Source organism: Mizuhopecten yessoensis, unplaced genomic scaffold, assembly GCF_002113885.1.
Source record: "Mizuhopecten yessoensis strain PY_sf001 unplaced genomic scaffold, ASM211388v2 scaffold11091, whole genome shotgun sequence".
Lineage (NCBI taxonomy): Eukaryota > Metazoa > Mollusca > Bivalvia > Pectinida > Pectinidae > Mizuhopecten > Mizuhopecten yessoensis.
The window spans coordinates 631,493-640,617 of record NW_018408875.1 but is presented as its reverse complement, the minus strand read 5'-3'; positions in this window follow the sequence as shown (position 1 = coordinate 640,617).

Genomic DNA, 9,125 nt, shown 5'->3' with positions numbered 1-9,125 from the left:
GGGGGGGGGACATAAACATGTTATCACATAGATCAAAGGTTCAGAAAAAGAAGGGTCTTTTATCATTTTATGTAACGTGTTATTACACTTTGAAGTCTTCTCATTGGTTAAACATATTGTGCTATCCTAAAAGTATAACGTCAGATTTTCCTCCGGGTGTTATCCAAATATTTTTACAGAAACAAAATATTCACTATTTTTTGTCGCAATCATAATTTAGGTTCAGAGATGAAAATCGTATCAAAGAAAAAAAGAAATGCATTTTTTTATTTTGTGATGTCAAATTGGTTTCCATAGATTTGATTATCCCTTTACTGACCACGATATCCACTTATGTCCAGTGGTTACGTTCACTTTCGCTCTCTGCACCCATGGAATGTGGGTAGCAAAATTGAAGGCTCAGTGTGCGCCACATTGTTGATGAGACAAGAAGAGTAGTTCGATCCTTTGATGTAAGTCAAAAGAATCTCGCGGTCTCGTAACGGTAAAGTTGACTTGCTTTGAAGTCGGGTGTCGCTCCTCTGTAATATTCAAAGGACAGGTACCGGCCTGACGAATGGCCATTTTTTTTTGTACCTCCTAAATCCTTCCAAGAATTCACTGCAGCATCAGCTACCAAGCACCATGCTACCCTTAATTCATAACATGCAATGAAGCTCTGTTCACTTAAATAATAGATAACACACAGACAATGGTATTGGCGTAATTGGCTAACCTTTATCAGGATGCCGGATTTTTTTTTTTTATCTTTGATCAAAATTTCAATAAAATATTATTTTTGTGAAGGTGCGGCAAAAGATACCGCCATAAGACATCACCGATGACGCCGCCACCAAACTATTGCCCCCTATCTGTAAGATACATCTCTGTAGACCTAAGTGCCGAAAACGGTCAACAGACGTCAACAATAAAGCTCGAAGGGAGGATACAGATGCCCAAGGTACCCCTAGAAACTAAACTGCATCCGTCGACAGGCCCATATCGTGTCGCGAGGGGGAAGTGTTGACAAATGTCTCTAGACGGGCGATTAAACTATGTCCGGCTATGAGCACCCGATATTCCGTTGAACCATGATGATCTATCCTGCCTTTAGCACTATTGCAGTACTCACAAAAACTAGATATAGATTATCGCTTTAAAGCGGTTAACCTTTTAGGCCTAAATGCAGGAGGGATGGGATGGGACAGTGAAAAAATAAAAAAAATTGTCTCAATTCTTGTGTCAATTCTACATGTAATGTGACGTTGTCGTGTGTTGCCTAAATTCATAAAGAATCCCTCATAAGTTCATAGAAACAAACTTACCGTTCATAGTGTTATGGTCGATCAAATAACGTTTCGTGAACTGGAACATGCAGAATAATCAATTTAAGTTTTCACAATTGATACAGCAGCGAGAGTGAGGGGTTTATCAGCTTCCACCCCACGGGGCTCTCGTTGCTACCTCTCTGACCAATGGGCATTTATATTGACCCATTTTAACCAATGGCAGCTGGCCTTGACATATCTTTAACTTACATAAATATTGAGAACTGATGTCACGAAATACGGAATCAAAATCTATAAAAAAACATACGGAATAATTTTATCAACCAAAAAATTGTATATATAAATATATACTTTAATTTTTTACCTGAGACCAATAGCCATCTTTGTGCCTTCGATTTCGCTATGACATATTCCAGGGGTGAAGAGAGCGGAAGTGAGCGTTTTTTCCATATAGGTTGGTATATTAACAAAATCCGTTGTATCTGACGCCTATACCGAAAAGGGGCACTATACCGAGAAAGTATACTATTATCGACCCTGTCTATTGGTGTGGTCACGGCGCTCTCACCCTGACGGGGCGCTCTAGTTATTCTACTTACTGTATGTAGCTTATAATGAAACATGGCACTGAGTTTACCTATTCAGGAAATCAATTCCAAGAAAGAGTTTCTTACTTTTCTCCATGCTTAGCCAGGGTGCTCAAATTGCACCCTACATATTCAATGCAGTCAATATTTAGTAAGCCCGTGTCCGTGACACCTTATGCCCCGTTCACACATTCACAGATGGTCTCGCCGGATCCACTACGGATGGAAACTCACGGATGACCCCGGAATAGTCTATAGCCGTTGTCCGCTACGGATGCACCACGGTTTGACTACGGATAGGGGCTAGTTGACAACGGGGAGTGATATGAATTGCTACGGTTCGGTACGGTTTAGAACGGAATGACAAGTGTCACGGCGTATGCACTGCGTATTAATTAACAACGCTTCGCTGCGATTTTAGTACGGGTAAGCACGACTTAGAACGGTCTGGCATGGATTGAATCTGACATCACTTTTTCTTTCAATCGAGTTTTTTCCCGCACGGAGGGCCACGGGCCTGCCACGGTATACAATCCGTATACAAACTCCCGCGTTCGCGTGTTCATTCCACAACTTAATTTTGATTTTAGTACAGGTTAGTACAAGTACGTAGTTCATCGTAACTAACCGTACCGATCCGTGGCGAGTTGAGGCCGAGTATGTATTACGAATAAGTACGGATGTCTGATCCGTGGTGAAGTTTTGAACATGTTCAAAAATCGTCCCGGATATAGAAGTACAACTCCGGTTGACCAAGGATAGCTACGGACCACTACTGATAGCCACGAATGATGCCGGATCGTGTCCGTGGCTAATCCGGCGTCCGATCCGTGAATGTGTGACCGGGGCATTGCCCATTGATGTAGTCGATGCTAAGACTGGGCGCTCACATTAAAGCGTACCTATTGAATGAATTGTATATGAAGACGGTCATTACATGATCAGGTCGCTCACATCCAGCTAATCTTAATTTAAGCTTTATAGCACAATGATGGATATTCGAAAACAAGTCCTTTTTAGCTCACCTGGCACAAAGGACCATGTGAGCTTATGCCGTACTGCGGCGCCCGTCGTTCGTCCTCCGTTCATCAACTTTTTCTTTTGAAAGACTTCTTCTGAAGAACTGGAGGACCTAGGGTCGTGATATTTTGCCAGTAGGTACCTGAGATGGAGTACTATAAAGTTTCCCCTTTAAAATGACATTGACCTACTTTCAAGGTCACAGGTGTTAAATATGTTAAAAACTTCAAACAACAATATCCTAAGGACCATTTGGACTAGAGTCATGATACTTGGGTATGTTATGTAGACCAGCTGCGTGAATTGTTTTCTTTATTACAGTAATGAGGTCAAAGGTCAACTTTAAGTGCAAGTCGGGAGTCAAAGGTCAAAATGGGTTAAAAGCTTTAAAATCAAAATTTCACTCAAATTTCAAACAACAATATCTTCAGAACGGTTTCAGAGATGTTAAAATGTCTTGTGTTCTAGTCACCAAATTTGGTCTTAAGTTACCTATATATGTCAGTTTCATGTAACAAAAGAAACAGGTAAGCGATACAGGCCCTCTGGACCTCTTGTTACAAATAACATTAACACAAAGTAATGTTCATGCTTGTTCTGTTATGTCAAGCATGACCATGAGGAACTCCTCCTCCTCCACATCACAACAAACCAACATATGATGGAAGCGTGTTTTAAGATACCGGCAACGGTCGGAAACCCATCAAAACATTTGATGAACATTGTACATGAAACTAATTTGTCGGTGCACATTGTACTTGAAACTAATCGCTTGATGCTCACTGCACTTTGGACTAATGGGTGTAATGTATCTGTTTGTACAAACCAACACAACAGAATAAGTATATTTTGACTGTATTTCCTTTAAGTGTTAATATAAATTCTCTAACCCACTGCGTGCCGTATATGTAAGAGGCGACAATAGNTTCCCCCCCCCCCCCCCCCCTCCCACACACACACCTGCGTAGTATCGGGAGTTTTCAACTGTCTTCTACATGGAGACTACATGGAGAACATTGAAATGGCCAAAACTGATCTGCTTCACCCATTGCAGCACTATCGGTCTTTTCTTTTTCCTTTTTCCTACTCTTTGTTTTCGTTGATGTCTCCTTAGACAACCGTCTTTGCATAACTTTAGATGTTTTGAGGACGTTCAACCCCAAACAAACAAACATCCTCTATTTAGTACCTTAGACTTAATTAAATTAGTAAACATACCTATGGCCTACATAATATCCTTATGATCTGTCGGTACAGCCACAGGGAACTTAGTCCACCATAGGTATACTGGTATTGTCTTAATTAATTGTTCGTTCCCGGCTTCGACTCTAATATAAAAACCAATCGTTTGTTGATGATAAAAGCTTTTATGTCCGATTTACAGTTATCAAGGATATCGTTTATGTCAAAGTCCCAATCGCGACATAGTATACTGTGTGACGTGATGAATCGTTAGATGTCTCGAGGAGGCTCCGATTACTTGTACGTAATCAAATGTTGTCCTGTAACTTTTGATATGTTGGTATCTAATGTTCAGACTTTCAATAATGATAAGAAAATGATATGGGGTTGAACTGTTTTTATCTTGGTAACAACGCATAATAAAATGGCGCGGCTAATGCATCTACGCCAAAAATGAAAATGGCGGTATATTAATCGGTCATTTTGTGTACATTAGGTTCGACAGAAAACAGCATCAGTAACGACACTAGACGATTTGTATGCCGTAATAAATATGTTTTACTGTTGATGTTTGAAACGTGAATCCGAACATCGTATGCAGAATATTTGTTTTGTTACAAGTCTCGACCAAACAAAAGCAAAGTTTCTACCAAATGGAAAGGGCAACTTGCTTATTTGTATATATATGGAATGATGTCACCACACCACATTATAGCCGAGAGAGACACCATGGAAAAAAAAGAGATTAAGAATTTGCTGTTATATTCGTTATCTGGAATAAATGTATAACGTAAATATGAAATTTCGAATTAATTCGACAACTCCATGTAGTATATAGGAGATATGGCATAACAGAGAGAGGTAGGAACCCGAGTGGTCATACCGGTGTTAATGTGTAGAGAGGAAGTTTTGGTTGTTACAGGAACCAGTTTTTATTTCTGCATGCTAACTGTCCAAAAACACTACGTTTTTGGCTATTTCTGCACACAACGTAATTGTGTTGCTATGGTCGGGCATCTACGCATGCGTAAGGAAACCAACTGCACCAAGAAGGAAAGGCTCCAATAACCAACGTGATATGTATAAAATCTGGTAAATGAATCCAGGTTGATTTTTTTAACTTTTGTATTAGGCCGAAAATGACCCAAAGCGCCAAAAGTCCTTTCATCAGTTTAATTTGTTCATTTCCGGCATCTTTGTATCGAATACTTTGCAGACATCTACGAATACATTCGCATATTTTTTCCTACGAATACAAGAGGGGGTATGCAAGCGGATATATAGGTTACTGTAAAAAAGTCTATTCCTAATGTGGATCCACTTTTAGTCGCCTCTTACGATCATAGAGTGGGATATGTCAGATCAATTAATTTCCGTAATACATTCAGGAATTTACTAGGAATTTGCTACATCATATATATGAACGTTTCTGACAATGTTCAACCTTGCCATTGATTAGTTCGTTTTGGCTCTAAATACGTGCTTCTCATTAAGTAACTAAGAATTGGAAATTCATGCTTTAGAACGTATTGTCTATTACATAATAGGACAAAGCAGAATCTATTGCGACTTAGGAAAACAGACATGACAACATTTGTTACACAAAAAATAAAAAGAACAAATGTTCGCGTGAAAAACCTAAAGTGTTGAAGGGACTATTTTTGAAACGAAATATATCCCCTTCAATACATTAATTAACATGTATTTCCCTCAAAAAGACACAATAAAAGTGCCTTTTCGAGAATAGTTCATACGGAAATCCAAGTTAAAGATGAAGAGTAGAACAATTTACGCACGGAATTGAAAAGGTCATCCTTCACATAAGTCTACTCTAGAGTCCGGTTAAGGAAAAACGATGTACACATTAAATACAGACTGTCGGACTTGATAATTTGCCGTGCTGAATGGAAACAAATCACATTAAAAGTGCACACGTACTGTTTATTGCCTTCACTAAAGCACAATGATGAGCGTCATGCACGTAAAAATCAATGACTGACGTACATATGTACGTGAATTCGTGCTCGGAGCGTAATAATATTAAGATACAGTCGAGAACATTTAACGCTTAATTGTGCGTGTGTTGCCCCCATTTCATGTCGGGTCAGACAAAGGTATTGCTTACATGAAACACAAAACTTGACACGAAATTTATCATCATACTTAACGCAAAAATTAGCACACTTAATACGTAATACTTAATGGTTAATACTTTACTAAACATAAAACTTGCCATTCTACTTCACACAGTACTAACTGCAATGCTAAACACAACACTTAATACTATACTTAAAACACTACTAGTACAGTACTAACCTTCAGAGTAAACACAACACTTAATACTATACTTAAAACACTACTAAATACAGTACTTTACTTCAGAGTAAACACAACACCTAATCCTATACTTACAACACTACTAAAACATTTCTTACGTACAGAGTAAACACAACACTTAATACTATCCTTAAAACACTACTAGTACAGTACTATCCTTCAGAGTAAACACAACACTTAATACTATACTTAAAACACTACTAAAACAGTACTTACGTACAGAGTAAACACAACACTTAATACTATACTTAAAACAATACTTAACACAGTACAGTACTTAATACCATACTTAACACATTAATTAGCACAATATTCAACAACAGGCTCAATACATTGCCGAACACAAAACCATACTTAACAAAAAACTTAACACTATACTTAAACAAAAATATCATCATATTTAACACTACATACATATTACGCCATACTAAAAACAATACTAAACGCCAGACTTAATACAATGCTGAACACAATGTTAATACATATCATTCTTAACCCAGTAGTTAGCACAATACTTAAAACCATTCTAAACACATTATACTTAACACAATACTCAACACCAGACTTAATAAATAGTTATCTCTATATTAAACACATTATTTAACGACATACTTAACAAAGTACTGAACACCAGACTTAACACAATACTCAACACACTAATTAATACCATTCTTAACACGCTCATTAAACACTATACTTAACACAGCACTTACTTAATATATTACTAATCCCCAGACTTAGTACAATACTCAACACACTACTTAATGTAATGTTTAACACCAAATTAAACATAATTCTCAACAACATGCTTAACGCTATACTTGATACAATACTTTACACCAGACTGAACCGAATACTTAACACAAGACTTAACGTAATACTTTACACCGTGCTCAACGCAATGCAAAACACACCACTTAATACAATACTTAACACCATACTTCACACCATACTTAATACAACACTTAATACAACACTTAATACAACACTTAATACATCCCGTAATACAACACTGAATACATCCCGTAATACAACACTGAATACAACACTGAATACAACACTTAACACCATACTTAACACCATACTTCACACCATACTTAATACAACACTTAATACAACACTTAATACAACACGTAATACAACACTTAATACAACACTTAATACAACACTTAATACATCCCGTAATACAACACTGAATACAACACTTAACACCATACTTAACACCATACTTCACACCATACTTCACACCATACTTAATACAACACTTAACACCATACTTAACACCATACTTCACACCATACTTAATACAACACTTAATACAACACTTAATACAAAACTTAATACAACACTTAATACAACTCGTAATACAACACTTAATACAACACGTAATACAACACATAATACAACACGTAATACAACACATAATACAACACGTAATACAACACGTAATACAACACTTAATGCAACGCTTAATACAACACGTAATACAACACGTAATACAACACGTAATACAACACATAATACAACACGTAATACAACACATAATACAACACGTAATACAACACGTAATACAACACATAATACAACACGTAATACAACACTTAACACCATCCTTAACACCATACTTCACACCATTCTTCACACCATACTTAATACAACACATAATACAACACGTAATACAACACATAATACAACACGTAATACAACACGTAATACAACACATAATACAACACGTAATACAACACTTAATACAATTCTTAACACCATACTAAACACCATACTTTGAACAACACTTAGTACAACACTTAGTACAACACTTAATACAACACTTAATACAACACTTAACACCATACTTAACACCAAACTGAACGCAATACCTAACAATGTTACACAATAAGTAACACCTTACTTAACGCAATGTACCTAACGCAACCCTTAAAACCATAATTAATACAATACTTCACGAGAATAAACAATACTTGGATTTTGTTTTCAGGCTCAATTTCTGATTATATACATGCTTGATGATGTCTTGGTCTAGTGTCTCTATAATACATCATTTGTCTTCTTTATTGCTGACAGCATTAGCGGCCACGAGCGATCTCTACGACAGGTGCCCGGCTCGTTTCCGGAAGCTCAGGTGGAAAGGTATCAGTAATAATCAAGTTGACGACAGATATGGTATCCGGATTTTCAAATATATCTTCATCAGACCTTGTGCGCTATATTGCCAGTACACTTGTTTGCCTGTCATCCCCTGCTGGCGTGATGCTACATACAGCATCTATCTCTATTCCGTAGCGTCTGGCGGAATCAGCTTTTATCCTCTGTGTTATACTAGCTGTAGAGTGGGAGGAACGATCACATCCTGAGCCTACTTCGTCATGCTATGGCAGATAACGATAAGTATCATTACGGTCTACAATCGACTTAAACCTTTGATATCTAGACCCAACATAGACACTGACTTATATCTTACTCGGGTTTGACCTTTATAATGTTATAAGAGATATTCTCCGGAATCCGATTTCAATTCTGACAGATTATTTCTTCTTTCAATAACATTTGGTCATGCTGATATGTATGTGTTTTTGCACGTCCAACTGTGATTGACCCCGTTTATCGTACGTATGACGTAGAAGGAATTGCCAAGATCTTTTTACACAAATTTTCACAAGTCAAANCCCCCCACCCCCGATTAAGCAGTTACAGATTTTACTCAGAGTAGATG